Genomic DNA, 16561 nt, shown 5'->3' with positions numbered 1-16561 from the left:
TTAATCAATGTGAGGCAGGTTACCTTGTCTCCAACTCCAATGCAATGTAAGGTTACTGGGGTCTCTAAAACATTCATACTGCCAATGCAGCCTATTCGACAACAAACATGGAACCCCTCCCTTAGTGTGACCCCTCGTTGAGGGGGTGGACTTGCAGCAAAGAGAGTAATAATTTTTAAATTGCAAATCCCCAATAGTCCAGGTTTCTTGGAAGTAAATTATATCAGGATTTAAGGAATCCAGAAAGTCAATTTTTCCCCCTTAGACTTTACACCTGCTGCATTCTAAGATATAAGGGTAAGCTCATTGCTACATTAATGGAGCTGTTAGCCAGGAGGTTGTGGCAGAACCACTTAACACTGCTGGTAGCCAATTCCAAGAATGTGGATTAGTGCATAAATCAGGGGGCAGACAAACTGGGGAATCCCTAAATAATACTTCTTGGCCATGAACCCCCAGGTGAATTTTTAAGTCCTGATAGGTATGGAAATTAGTGTCAGGGTTAGCAAGAGAGATAGCTGGGGAGGTAGGTTTTCACGCTCCATCGGGAAGCTGGGGGGCCTACTCAGTTAACCTTAAACCTGTTTCACTCAAGACAGGAACTAAATTGATACCTTTACATTGTAGAGACTCTAAGTTACTTAAGATTATGTTGACAATCAACTTGGAGAAAAAGGATACTCAAGACAAGAAAAAGGATACTCAAGACAAGATACCAAAATCGGACCCCTTCAGAGAGACCAGGTGTATATCTCTACTTTCAATCAGTCTAAGAGGTTCAATGACAGAAAAGCATTTTAACAATTGAGATCTGTTAAAAAAGAGATCATTATCAAATAAGAGCATGAAGTCTAAAGTCAAGGTGTCCTCAGGGTAACGCCTCTGTCCCCTTTTGATGGGTTGCGGCCAAACCCGGGGAAGCTTAAGTCCTGAAGTTGCTCCAAAGGATATTGCAGAGGTATTTAAGGATGGCCTCATTGGTTGAGAAATAGTCGGATCACAAGCCAAAATTGCATCGACCATTTCAGGGTTGCCGATGGTTCGCTGAGGAACGGGCATTGACTGGGAAACGGTAGGTGTAAGGTGAGGAATGGGAACCGGAACCTCCTGGGTTAAAGGATCTTGCGAGCCAGATTGATCTTCTGAGAATCGTGTCTTTCTCCAACCTTTTTTAGGATGTTTTCAGATTTTTTTTGACATTTTGACTTTTTCCTTTTACGTATTGGAGATTGCTCTAGGGTACCTGAGGTACTGGTCAAGATATTTGCCTTTGGTCGAGCTTTGAAGATTGGAAACATGACCGGCTCGGAGTTTTGACAGACTGAATCCGGGTCTTTCTCTGATGAAAAGTCACTTAATATGAATCTAATGGAGTTTACTGCGCTATCAATTGGAGTAGAATTCATAGGGGATATCCCCACCTGCGGTGCAGCAGCCTGAGAGCAAAAATCAGTACTAAGGGGTATTTTGTTGTTTGCAGGAGTATAATGCCGTGCTAAATGATCATTACGATGTTGTGTGAAAAATCCAGGAGTAACTCCAATGTCAGCTGTCATTTCTATTAGAATGGCCGTTACGGAATCAAAAACACAATCAGATCCTCCTACCAATTTTTTTAGAAGGTTCAAAATAGAAGATAAAATACGCTGTAAGCTTAAGAGTGAAGAGGAGACCAAAACATTTTGATCAGGGTTACTATTTAAAGGGTTAACGTTTATACTCAGGTTGGGTGTCGATGAAAGGTGAGAACATAGTGAGGAATGGTTGCAGGGTGTGCTACTGAAGAGCTGCAAACCCGTGGATGGAGGTAGAGGAGATGGCAGGGAAGATTTTGCTTCCTGGCGGGACCCATATCTTTGAAGGAGTTCTAAATTGAGGTCAGGGAGGGTGAAGTCCACAAGAAGATTTTCCAGGCCAGCACATGGAAAAGGAGTGTCAGTACAAGTTTGAGAGACGAAATTTAATTTACAAGGGCCAGGCTGGTAGAATCATGAATTAATGGAGGGATTGTACTTGGAGAAGGCGGAGAATCTTTACAGAAAGCCGGAGGCTCAAAGATAAAGGAAGAAGTGTGAGACGTGACTGGGCTCCTGTTTGGAACTGCCGTAATGTGAGGGAGGATTGAATCCTTGGGATAAGGACAAGAAGGGAAAGGTTCTTCTGATGGAAGAAAGACCTTGCAGTCTGGAGGTCCAGGTTTTGAAGGATTAAGGGGAGCCTTCTCTTTATCCTATAAAGAAAAGATTTGATTTTGGCATTTTAGGCCTAAAGTGTCTGTGGCTTTATTGCGTAAAAGATTGGATTTTGATTTTTAACAGGATCTCCTCGTAAGCAATCGGCCACTTCTCAATTTTTTTGCAGTCATTGTGACCTACAGTTCAATGTTGGGTGTTTCACTTGTTTTGAAATGGAAAATGTTCTGTTAGATGATGAGGTCTTCTAAAGATGATTAGAGCAGAGAGGGTGGCCAGGTGAGAGGAAAAAATAATTGGAGTGGTGTTTAAAAACCAACAATACCTTGTAGTGATGATGAACAGGATCTAAAAATACCACTGGAGGGAGAATTACCACCACTGCGTCAGGTAAAGACCTTCGCTACGATGGTCTATGACGACCTCCCAGTGTCTCAGACGTTACCATGCACCTCCACGTGGGTCTAATGTCTCTTTGAGGTTCCTCATGGCACCATGGGGCATCACACTGCGCCAATTGGACAGCGGTATCCGGGCTTCACTCGGTTCCTTGCCGCTCCTCAATGCGGCTGAGTGGAAGTGAATAAAACTCAACAGAACTTAGGTATGTTACTGGACTAGAATAGCCCTCACGCTTCTTCACACTGCCTAAGCTGTGTGGTTCCTGCTGCTTGCTGGGGGGCTTACTACCCACGCAGGAACCGGATGATGGGCTGGGTCAATTAGATTGGATGGCTGCCGCACAATTTGCAGTACGGATCGTCGGCCCAACGCCGGCACGCAAATTAGGATTGTTCCGTTCCTCGCAGCTCCCGCTGCCTGCACCATGGTGCAAGGGTGCCTGCATTGCATGCAGGATTGTTTTTGTGCAGGAAGGCACACCTTCCTGCACAAAAAGAATCCTGTGAGGCATAATCCTCTTTCTGTGTGTGCTGTAGAATGCAGCACACACAGAAAGAGGAACTAATGAGGAGAAATAAAGATATTTCTTCTCGTTACGCTTCACTTGCTAAGACGTATCTTTTTGATGTATTCCCAGTTCTACTGATTCTAATTAGTCTGGGAATGTGTCAAAAACCATGGGAGTAGAGTTGGAACATGCATGCAACACCCGTTGAACGCCTTCCCACGGCAGAGAAAGGCAACACAGTGATTTGCACTGTGTTTCCTTACTCCAGACTTATGGAGCCACTCAGGGCTTTGCAAACTGACATTGTGTGGCTTCATAAATCACATGTAAGGTTTGTGTCGCTCTTGCACCATGTTGTGTGATGCAAAAGCGATGCAAACCAGCTCATAAATAGGCCCCTGGGTCTCCTCCTATTGGATAAATAGACAGCAGTTTATCCAAAATAAATGCCCATGTGCCAGGGGACTGTAACAAAGATCATGGTTCCATCCTATTCCCAGCCAACATGGATATTGAACCTCTTGGCATGATCCTGATAGTAAGATCATTAAGACCAACTTTTACATGGACAGCAAATAGCTCTACTTTAAAGTCCCATTTCATATTGTCACCATCACCTCTGCCCCCTCGTGTGGTACTGTATGATGTATTTGGAGATGTCTCCTGACTTTCATAAAAAACAGCATTGGCATTGCTAATATTAGAATAACTAACAATATTCAAGAATTTCTGTCAGGAGATAATGAGCTGCTGGCCCCAGAGAAAACACTTGAGAGGGTTAGCTGGGTGTACAAGGTGAAAATGCTACTGACCTCTGGTTTAAGTAAACAGCAGGTTTGGGGCGTGTATAATTTTTTGAAAGGGCTGTCCACTTTCATCATTATTATTTTATTTGGTACTTGAACAATTCATATGGCAATTAGGTGTAACTGTGAATGCATTGTAGAAGAGAGTATTTACATTAAATGCAAGAAGATTGTGGTCTGCAACATTTCCTGCTGAGCATTGGGTATAGAGAATAATCTTGTCTTCTATCTCCCCCTGTGAGTGCCTATTTGTGCATGGCCTCTGGCCATGCCTGGTGGGTGCTGAGAAAGGAACATGATATTCTGTTGTTGTCTGAGACTAACACAGTTGACTAAAGTCCTGTTGAGCATATGCTGTAGAAATGCCCAGTACACTCTTGGTACAGGGTTTGACTTTGAGCCCATTACCCTTTCCCAAGTGCTGGCCACTGGCAATATAGCTTGGCATTCAGCTTCACCCATTTCTGCTCTCCATTTCTGCCTAGGCTTGGTAGACATCAATGCAGCCTGTGGCTTTTGGCAACACCCTGAAAGACATATGCACAACACTTTGTTACTTTAAGTATAAACTGGTTCTCAAAATGTGTATTTTGAACAGCAAATGAGAGACAATAAAACTTACATCACAACCAATCTGTTATATGCCATCACATGCGAGTGAGTGACGACACCCCTCTCCGCTAGCACCCTGTGTCCCCTCAAAAAAGCTTCATCGACCAATGATCCTTTGGGATCTGGCCCACCGAAATAGCAGATGCATCTCAAATGTTGTGCTCTTGACAGACTGCAAACTCAGTGTAAACTTTGGTTCATGAATAGGTTGATAAACTTGACCATCAACATATTTCTGTTTTTATTTTCGGCAATATGTCTAAAATTAAATACAGCTATGTTAAACTAAAAAAACCTGGTCTACGTTTTTACATTAAAGATGACACAATATTTGGAACCACCCAACAATGTTTTCCTCTTTTGAGCTATCTGTACAAAAACATTCGAAGATCAAATATAAGTGCTGCTGTTGACATTGAGAAAGGTCCCCAGACAGGGCTCTGGAGAGCATGCCTCCCTGCCTCAAGTTCATCATAGCAGGCTTTGTTGATATTTGACCTTCTGCCTCAGCACATAGAACTCTGTGGTCTGAAGGGACACACCATGAGCACCCTAATTAAAGAGCATGACTGCTGTCAGCTCATCGACCTGTAGGGGACCAACAATGGTGGCAGGAACAAGATTGCATTAGCAAGACAAGTCTTTTTACCTGTCACTATCATGGAAGGTAATTTACTTGCTTCTTCTGCACTCTTTAAATTGGTCTTCCAGTCCCTCGCAGTTGGTTCTTTCATCCCACACATGTAGTATAGGGATTAAAATGTATATTTGTTGCTTTTGGGTTCAGAGGATGTGCATGGAGCCTGTAAGTCACATGTGGATGTAGCCACATTGGAATTCAGCTTGTTTTTTTACATCCAAGTAAAGGGGCCCCAGAAAGCAAAGTAAATTGTCCTGTAAGGACATTCCGTAGGTCCTTTATAGTATGCTATATATCTGAGTGTGTATGAAAGGAGACAAATTATTACTTGAAAGCTTAGGGAGATCAGCCTTGATGCTCAGTTTTGGGCTTAATAGTGTAAACCTCAGCAAACCAGTGGGAAAAGGCTTTGATTGTCACAATTTCAGCCCAGTAATCAAATTGTCCTGGTACTCCTGAAAATGTTCCAACACCTGTTATACTTTTTGGGGAACATTCTGTCAAGTGAGGCCAAACACTGTATTAAAACTACAACTAAACTCTAATCATTTTGGTATCTCAACAGATTACTTTTCTTTGACGGGTTTGAGTACCGGTTTTAGGTGAACGTCATATAGATGCTGACAAAGTAATTGCAACTTAGGCTGGATCACTGACATTATTTTGATGCATACCATTTTGAAACACAAAAACATCAGGAATTAAATATCAATAAAAAAATATCAACTTACTATACCTAACTAGTAAAACCACAATTATCGAGAACACAAATCTCATTGTTAAAAATATGAATATGTACTTATTCTGGAAACAAAAGTATCAGGAATAACAATATTGTGACCTTTAAATAAACATATAGTAAGTCAGAAATAGTGATTCACACAATATAGACTACAACATTATTGCCAAAAAAGTAAATAATCATGAATCAATATATATATTTTTCTAAAACATTTTACAGAAAACAGTTACTTTTAATAAACCCAAAGCATTTCATACACATATTTAAAGTAAATATAATTATATTAAATCAATACAATATTCACCATACACTCCAATAAATGACATAAGTAAAATAATTACAATATAACTCCAATACAAAATTAGCTTAAACTAGAAACATTAAAACCCCAACCTAAATATATATATAGATATATATTCATTTATATACAAAACTATCAAACTATAGTTCATGCATCAAAAATAAAACCTTAGTTAATGTTTACTATAGAAAGACTCAACTGATAAAAAATAACAACTAAAATTAAACCACTCAATGAAATTAAACGATAAAAACTTTAACCAATAGAATCAAACAAACAATTAAATCAATAAAATAAAAGACACACTAATTTAAACAACTAAATACTTCAAAAATATAAAACTCTGCAAGATGAGAAAACCCTCTCACCAGACCATTATAGAAGGGATATATATATATATATATCCACAACCTAAGTAAAACGCATAGGCCCTCATTACAACCCTGGCAGTCGGTGTTAAAGTGGCGGTAATACCGCAAGCAGGCTGGTGGGAAACAAAATGGGATTACAACCGTGGCTGAAACCGCCAACATAGACAGCCACTGTAACACTCCAACCGCACGACGGCGGAAGAAACAAACAGTGCGGCAACAGACAGACGGGAGACAAAGTACCACCCACCCTATTACAAGAGGCCTATCCGCCACCTTTTCCGGGGCGGAACCAACGCTATCAAAAGCACGGCGGAAACAGTACACAGAAGGGAAAACACTCACCTCTCGACACCCAACGAGGAACCAGGACGCCATGGAGCCCGAACTCCACATACTGCCCATGCTGGTTTACCTCCTCTTCTATGAGGAGTAGGAACAGCGGCGACCACAGTGACTACTGCGCCTACAACACAGGGGAGGGGGGAGGAAACAGAGTGACACACACATGCAACACCCCCACCCTCACCACCACAAACAACAGACACACAAATACACGCACCAACATTACATATACACCCCCTTACCCCCTGGAAGAACGCAAGGACAAAAGGACATGATTGTAACCATTGTAATCAAGAAAAATCCAGTATTCAAAAGTCAAAATTCAGTATATACAAATATGTACACCAACTACACAAGTCCGGATAGTGTAGTAATCGTTGTCCGTGGACCACTGGGCCCAAAATGCATGGGCGAGGCCCACACATGATACCTGACTCGAAACGGAGAGAACATTGCAGGGGCATCAGATTGAAAATATAGGGGCACCTCAGAGGGGGAGGGGAAGGGGAGGCACCTCAGCCTGATGAACGCACAACGCCACTGCTGCACGAGGGGGCTCCATGCCCATTGATGTATCCTGGGGAGTGCAAAGCCACAGTCTCTCAAGTCTCTCCAGTGGGTGGTTTGCCCACTGCTGCATCCTGGGGAGTGAAAAGCCACATTCTCTCAAGTTTGTCCAGTGGGTGGTTTGCCCACTGCTTTATCCTGGGGAGTGCAAAGCCACAGTCTCTCAAGTGGATGTGATTCTCCACTGGTTCTGGAGGGGGCCTGGTGCCCAGAGTCCTTCATCCTGCCAAGGACAGAGGTAGTGGATGTATCTCTCCACTGGTTCTGGAGGGGGCCTGGTGCCCAGAGTGCTTCATCCTGCCAAGGACTGAGGTAGTGGATGGCTATCTCCACTGGTTCTGGAGGAGGCCTGGTGCCCAGAGTGCTTCATCCTGCCAAGGACAGAGGTAGTGGATGTATCTCTCCACTGGTTCTAGAGGGGGCTTTGTGCCCAGAGTGCTCCACGTGCACTGTGGGCGGTACAATTCCCTCACCTGGGTGTGCGTGCCACGAGATTTGCGAGGTCCAGGTAGCATGATACGCGATGGAGGCAGCGACATACCCCACACTGCTGCGGCTGCGCCTTCCACCTGCAGGTGCAAACAGTGATGGAAGAAATGCCTCATGGAAGCTGCCCAGGGTCCAGGAACTCTCCTCCAGCATCAGACGACTGACCACTGGGGATAGTAGCCATGTCAGTGGTGGTGCATGTGTCCGAGGACGCCGCGGGCCGATGTCTGTCGCGGCGGTGCTTGCGGCGGTGCATGGGTCAGCACCTGCAGAGGGACACAGCAGGAAGTTTCCTGCAGCCTTGGACGGCTGCCCACTGAGGAAGATGCTGGGGACTGTCGCTGAGGCTGTAGACGTGCCGGTGCAGGTGACAGTGCAGGTGGCGGTTGTGGTGGCGGTTGTAGTGGCGGGGCAGCTAGCGGTGTTCGCCACCGTACAGGTTGGCATGGTCGTGGACAGAAAGTGTGATACTGGTCCCTCAGTCGGTGCCACCATGCCGTCTCCTGACCTGCTCTTCAGCTTTTGGCCCTTCCCCAGCTTTGATGGTGCTGCATTTGTCTTTCCACTATCCCCTTTGGTTTTTGCTGAGCCCTTGGTGGCTGGTACTTTAGGCTTCACCCTCCAGGATGTGGGAACCTTTTTCAGCTTGGCAGGTGGCGGAATGTCCTTGCCCTCATTACGTGGCACACTGGCAGCCCTGATGGATGGCGCACTTGATGACCCCGCAGTTGCTGGCACCACTGTGCCTGGGGATTTGGTGGCTGAGGTGCTGGGCTGGGACCTGGAAAGCCTGGCCCTAGGGGAAGAACGGGGGGGGAGGTGTAGGGAAGAGGTCAATGTTAGCCAGGAAGAATTTCTTAGACACACTGGGACGGGAAGATGAAGGTGGTTTGGGAGTGGAGGTAGAGGTAGTGGTTGTAGGAGGTGTACGTCTGCTGAATTTGGGTGAAGGTGCATGGGCCTGAGGCTGTTGTGAGGTGGATGGCTGTTGGGTGGGTGTGTGCCTGCGTTTGTGTACTTTGGGAGGAGGGCTCACAGACACACTGGGAGAGTACACTGGGGATGTGTGCATGGTAGTGGGGGTGGTGAGTGCACGTGAGCGGTGTGTGGTGATGGGCGTGCTGGTGATGAAGGCAGTGGCTGAGGATGTAGTGCATGCAGGTGTGAGTGGAGACGAGACTAGGAGGGAGGAGGAGGACGTGGGGGAGGGGGACACAGTGGAGGCTGTGGATGTTGCTGTGTCTGCATGGGGATGGTGCTTGTGTGAGTGCCTGTGGGATGTGTGGTGCTTATGTTTGCCTGAGCCACTCTTGTGTGTTGATGAGTGTGCATGCTGGTCTGATGGTGTGCTTGGGATAGGCTGATATACAGGGGATTGGGTCTGGGTGGAGGAAGTTGGAGGGGGGAGGCTGTACGCAGGGACAATGGCTGCCATCAGTGCTGAGGCCAGAGCCTGAAATGCTCTCTGTTGGGCCACCTGCCCAGAATGAATGCCCTCCAGGTAGGCATTTGTTTATTGCAAATGCCTCTCAACACCCTGGATGGCATTCACAGTGGTAGATTGCCCAACAGTGAGGAATCTCAGGAGATCAATAGCCTCCTCACTGAGGGCAGCATGGCTGACAGGGGCAGGGCCTGAGGTGCCTGGGGCGAAGGAGATGCCCACCCTCCTGGATGAGCGGGCCCAGGACACACGCTGAGGGGCTGCTGGGAGTGCAGTGCTGGTAGGGGGGATGGCAGCTGTACCTGTTGATGCAGTGGGCACAGAGGTGCCCGCCACCGCATGGGAGCTCCCATCAGAGGAGGAGTCACTGTCACTGCTGTCTGCTCCTGTCCCTGCCATGGAGCTCCCCTCACCCTCCGTCCCACTGGTGGCTTCAGACACCGTTGTTTCACCCTCCAGGGCCAAGTGGGTTGCAGCTCCCTCCAGCTCCGGTGCCAATCCTCCTCTGCCTGATGATGCTATTGCACACAAGAACAGGGAGACCACAAAAAGGGGGGGGGGGGAAGACAGAAGAAAGACATGTTCAGTGCATGCTACACCACTACCATTGGCGGACACAACACACATAGAGCAGCACTTGCACTTCACCATTCACTAACAGTTCCTAGAAATTTTACCTGACCATGGGGTACGAGGCCTAACACCAATTGCTGTACACCTGGAAGTCACGGTAGCCTGACTAGATGTAGATGGCTCTTACCACTTTTGGGGTTGGGCTGCCACATAGCCTGCCTCACAAGGGACCTTGCCTACAAACTTCACCCTGGCCTAGGGGATCCCACTACCCACCTCCCCACCCGGACACCTTGTAATGCGCACAGAGCCAGCTGAATGAGAGTTTACTCACCCCCTTGTGGCTGCTGTGATGCCCTCAAGCGCTCATCCAACTACGGAAACCCCACCGCCAGGATCCGGAACATCACGGGGGTCATGGTGCGACGGGCACCCCTCCCACGTTGGGAGGCCATCCCCAGCTGGCCCTTCACTGTCTTCTTGCTCCAGCGGAGCAGGCCCTCCCATTTTTTACGCGGTGGGTGCTCCGTCTGTGGTAGACCCACATGGTACAGACGTCCTTGGCGATGGAACGCCAAATACCCTTCTTCTGGTGGGCACTGACCTAGAGGAATGGTACAGGGGGAAATGAAAATTACTTACCCGCCCGGACCATCATACGTATTGCCCCCCAGTTCCCACCCTTGCCCTGATGCACATACGCTCCCCATCTGCACATGCAGGCCTCAGCTCCCCATGTATCTTCCATCCACACCACTCAAAACAGGCATTGCCCATGCAGCATGCTCACAGTGTACTCACTGTTTTGTCTGGAGGACCGTACAGTTGCATGTACTGGGGGAGGAGCCCATCCACTAGTTTCTCCAAATCCTCCGAAGTGAAGGCAGGAGCGCTTTCCCCAGATACATGAGCCATCGTCGCTTCCAGACTGAGGTCACAGCAGCACTTGCAGTGTAGGTCCTCTCCTGTTGAAGGTCAGGTATCAAGTCAGTGAACAGACAGAAAATGGCAGTCACGTCCGCGGCGGTGCGTACCGTCACCACCGGCATACATCGTTATTGGCTCCTAGGACCCATAGGGCCAAATGTTAACCAATGCTGAATTGTGCTGCGTTCTTCGACCGCCCACCGCAACGATGTAGAACACCAGCGCAGTTACCTCATATCCCCTTGTCCCACTTTACAGGTCAGGCAGCCGCCATTTCAGGAGGCACATGGGATGGATGTTAACTGCGTCACACCTATCTAGGCCGGGAATATAGACAGATACCGGCACATTGCGGATTAATCATGTTTCTGAAAATAAAACATCGTGATACCTCAGTGTTGGATGATTCTCTGCTTGCTATTCTCCTCCATAGGGCACGTCCGCTGGGGCAGGTGATGAGATGGTGGCATCCTCCGGTGTACAGACCCCTGGTGGACCTGTCGACAATGGAAGAGAGACACATCCTGGTCACATACAGACTTGATCGTGCAACAATCCAGGAACTGTGTGCCCAGTTGGAGCTGGGCCTGGTGTCAGCTGTCCGCCATGCCACAGGAATCCCCCCTCTAGTGCAGGTCCTGTCAGTACTCCATTTCTTGGCCAGTGAGTCTTTTCAAACAACAGTGGCAATGGCGTCAGGGATGTCCCAGCCAATGTTCTCAAACGTGTTTGCCAGAGCGTTATCTGCCCTGCTGAAACACATGCGCAGCTACATCATTTTCCCTCAGGTGGAGGATTTGCCCACAGTGAAAGGTGTCTTCTATGCCCTGTGACATATCCCCAACATCATTGTTGCCATTGATGGGACATATGTGGCATTTGTTCCCCCCGCAGAAATGAACAGGTGTACAGAAACCGGAGGAGAGCTACCATTTGATGAATGTGCAGATTGTGTGTTTGGCAGACCAGTACATCTCCCATGTCAATGCCAAGTATCCTGGCTCTGTGCATGACACTTACATTTTGAGGAATAGCAGCATCCCTTATGTGATGGGCCAACTCCAGAGGCACCATGTGTGGCTAATAGGAGAGGTCAGGTCCCAATACAGTTGACATAGGTGTCTTGGTATGGGGTTGTCCCTAAGGGTTAGTGTATGTCTAACAGTTGTCCCTCGACATTTGCAGGTGACTCTGGTTACCCCAACCTGTCATGGCTACTGTCCCCAGTGAGGAATTCCAGAACAAGGGCAGAGGTACGCTACAATGAGGCACATGGGCGAACCAGGAGGGTGATCGAGCGCACCTTCGGCCTCCTGAAGGCCAGATTCTGGTGCCTCCGTCTGACAGGTGGATCCCTCTACTACTCACAGAGGAAGGTGTGCCAGATAATCGTGGCCTGCTGTAAGCTGCACAAACTGGCTTTGCGACGCCAGGTGCCTTTTCTGCAGGAGGATGGGCCAGATGGTGGTCTTGTGGCAGCTGTGGAGCCTGTGGACAGTGAAGAAGAGGAGGGAGAAGAGGATATCGACAACTGAAACAACATCATCAGGCAATACTTCCAGTGAGACACAGGTAAGAAGATGCCACTGCTTCCCACATCTCATTCTATTGTTGGAACTAGCATAAGTGTGTCATTTTCATTTAGTGTATGGACCCTGACTTGTCACTTTGACTTTCCATTTCACAGATTTGGGTCCCACTTTGTGCCCTCTGATATGTTTACTGCTGGCCTATATTGGTATGTGAACAAGTAAATAGACATTGCTATATTCCATAGTTTTTGCAATTACACATTTGTGAAAGCACAGACTGACTCCAGATTGTTTTGTGATTGAAGTGTGTTTATTCCTGTGCAAATAAGTGGAGGGGGTTGTAAAATGGGCTGGGTTGATGGTGGAGGAATGTCCATGGCAGAGTCCAGTCTATTTGTTTCACAGGTGCATTGTCCAAAGGGGCATAGGAAGTGGAGCAATGGCAGTTTAAGGATGGGCATGGTTACATAGTGAGACAGAAGGGTGACATTCAGGGGGGTCTCATATCCTGGCGGGGGTCTTGGTATTGTTCTTTGTCTTTTTCCTGGATCTCAGGGACTGTTTGTGGGGTGGTTTTCCATCTGCAGGGGGTGGAGTGCTGGTGTCCTGTTGTTCCTGTGGCGATGCCTCCTGTCCACTAGCGCCGGCAGAGGTGGAGGGCTGTTCATCATCCAGGCTATTGTCATGGGCCCCTTGTTGTGCCACTGTGTCTCTCCTGGTGTTGGCGAGGTCTGGCAGCACCCCTGCAATGGTGAGCAGGGTGGTGTTAATGGACTTCAAGTCCTCCCTCATCCCAAGGTAGTGTTCCTCCTGCAGCCGCTGGGTCTCCTGAAACTTGGCCAGTACCGTTGCCATTGTCTCCTGGGAATGATGGTAAGCTCCCATAATGTTTGAGAGTGCCTCATGGAGAGTGGATTCCCAGGGCCTCTCCTCCCCCTGTCGCACAGCAGTCCTCCCAGTTTCCCTGTTATCCTGTGCCTCTGTCCCCTGAACCGTGTGCCCACTGCCACTGCCCCCAGGTCCCTGATTTTCTTGGGTTGGTGGGTTTGCCTGGGTTCCCTGTAGTGGTGGACACACTGCTGATTGACGTGTCCTGGGAGAGAGGGATGGGCCCGCTGGGTGGGTGCTGTGGTGGTGTTTCCTGAGGGGGGAGGCTCTGTGGTGGCTTGTGACAGTGTCAGGGGGACGACTGTCCCGAGGTCCCAGGTGGGCCGGGCTGGTCATCTTCATCCAGTAGTGCAGAGCTGCTGTCATCACTGTGGGCCTCTTCTGTGGGGGGACTGGATATGTCTGGCACCTCCTGTCCGGTGACGTTGGGTAGGGGTCCTGTTGGGGTGTAAATGCATAATTATTGTATGTGTGTCATCGTTTGCAATGGGTGGTTGACACTGTACTCCAGTGCTTGCATTATTGGCTTGGTCCTTGTGTGATTGGTGATTTTGAGGCATGAGTGAGTCTCTATAGTGGACATGCTTGGGTGTCCATGTATTGGTGTTACATGCAGGGCTTGGTTATGGGATGTGTGGGTTGTATTTATGGGGTGTCTGTGGGTTGTTGGGGTGATGGGTATGAGGGTAAGGGTGGGAGTATTTGATGGCATGCAGGTAGGGTGGGGGGATATAGTAGTAAAGATTTGCCTTACCAGAGTCCAGTCCTTCTGCTACTCCTGCGAGGCCCTCAGGATGCAGTATAGCCAAGACTTGCTCCTCCCATGTTGTTAATTGTGGGGGAGGAGGAGGGGGTCCACTGCCAGTCCTCTGTACAGCAATCTGGTGTCTGGAGACCACAGAACGCACCTTCCCCCGTAGGCCGTTCCACCTCTTTCTGATGTCATCCCTAGTTCTTGGATGCTGTCCCACTGCGTTGACCCTGTCGACGATTCTGCGCCATAGCTCCATCTTCCTTGCAATGGATGTCTGCTGCACCTGTGATCCGAATATCTGTGGCTCTACCCGGACGATTTCCTCCGCTATGACCCTGAGCTCCTCCTCAGAGAACCTGGGGTGTTGTTAAGGTGCCATGATGTGGTGTGGGTGATGTGCGAGGTGGTGTGTGTTGTGATGTGTGAGGGGGGTTGTTGGTGTGTGTTGTTTGAGGTGCGTGGATGTTGTGTAAGTGATGGTGTTGTGTGTCTGTGGATGCTGGTGTTGTTATCTCTCTGGCGTGGTTTCAAAATTTGCGTAGTAAGGGTTTGTGGGTGATGTGGGTGTGTGCTTTATATTGGATTGGATGTGTGGGTGTGGTGTGTGTATGTGTATCAGGTGTGTGTATTTCGAATTGTCCAATGTGGTTGTGTTTTGTAAATGTGTGTGTATTTTGAGCGCTGCGGTGTGTACCGCCAATGGTTTACCGCGGTTGAAAGACCGCCGCGTTGATCCGTGGGTCGTGAAAGTGTGGCGTATTCAGGTTGGCGTGACGTGTCGGTTTTGTTATCGCCAGTTTATCACTGACCTTTGGTGTGGCGGACTTGTGTGGGTGTCTGTATTGTGGCGGATTCAGAGCTGTGGATCATAATACCTGTAGCGGAATTCTGCGGCCGCAGTGGTATGTTGGCGGTGTTCTGCATGGAGGTAAGCGGGATTTACCGCCAGGGTTGTAATGAGGGCCATAAATCTTAAAACCCTCTCCAACTTTTATCTCTTTACATATACTTCCTAACAGCAAAAACCTACTATGAGAACAACCAATAAATTGCCAAAAAATAACAACTACCTCAAACCAGCAAAGAATATAAGAAAGCAAGCATATATACATTACTAAAATACTCTAGACTCGCCCAAATAGCAAGCAAAAATAAACCTAATGACCTCAAACTATAGAAACTAACTACATTAACATTTACCATGAAACTTACATTTTGTGCTCAACCAACAGAAAAAAAAGCACCTGCTCCACATTAGCACTCCCCGAATAGGAAAAGGTGCAAAACTGTGTGAAACATCTAAGCAAAACATACACGTAATTATGCAAAATAGAAACAGTTGCTTATTTTTGCATGTAAATAACAAACATACAAACTTAAAATTATTATATATATATTTAAACTATTACATTGCTTTCAGATACAATGACAGAAGCTGCAAAATATACTGTTTCACAAAAAAGAAAGCAGTTACTAAATCACATGGGTTACACCTATGCCAAGAAAGTGCATCATCAGAAAATATAAGCTAGAAATGTACGAAATATTATTCTAATTCATGCTACGGGACGGCAACTACAAAAGATGATGTTGTAATTCATGTAAGATGCCAGAACCACCCCCCACATGTGACAGAAATAGAAGTAAGGGAAATATTACAGGATATAAGAGAGGCAATCACTAGTTCCCAGGAACCCACAACCAAAATCCTTAAAGAAATACTACTTAAAGTACCCGAACACATAACAGGACCTCTACCTCCTATCTCCACTTTAAGATGTTTAATTGCACAAACTAAAAGAGCTACCAACAACACCCCACCTGCCTCTAGAAGATACCAAGATATACACATACCTGAACATATAACAATTACACATAATCAGGAGACTTTCCTTTTACATGACAACCTAAATAATGAAATCCAAATATGTTCTACAGCAGATAACATAGTAAAACATAGTCAACATCAAACATGGATGATGGATGGGACCTTCAAAATGTGTCCCAAACCAATCACTTAGAGGTACACCATACATGGTGAATACAAAACACATATATATCTTTTATTATATATGCCCCAGTACCAAATAAATGAAGCAGCACTTATTGCAACCTCTTAAACCACATAAAACATTAAGCAAATAACTACTACCCCCAAAAGAATAATCATATACTTTGAGCAAGCCATGATTCAAACTATCCAAAAAGTTTACACCTGCGCAGATATACAAGGCTGTTAGTATCATTTTAATCAAAGTATATGAAGACACCACCAACAATCTGCACTAACTGTATAATATTCTATGAATTTGTGTTTGAAATAAAAAAACATGATTGCACTAGCCTATGTTCCTGTCACAGAGGTAGCCAACCACTACAATTTACCAGTAGAAGGCTCTTTCTACCAACAAAAGTAAGAAGCTTAGTCCCCTAATGGACTCCTTTGAAAAAACTTGGAAAGGCAGACT

The sequence above is a fragment of the Pleurodeles waltl genome, chromosome 1_1, assembly GCF_031143425.1.
Source record: "Pleurodeles waltl isolate 20211129_DDA chromosome 1_1, aPleWal1.hap1.20221129, whole genome shotgun sequence".
Classification (NCBI taxonomy): domain Eukaryota; kingdom Metazoa; phylum Chordata; class Amphibia; order Caudata; family Salamandridae; genus Pleurodeles; species Pleurodeles waltl.
This window is presented reverse-complemented; position numbering follows the sequence as displayed.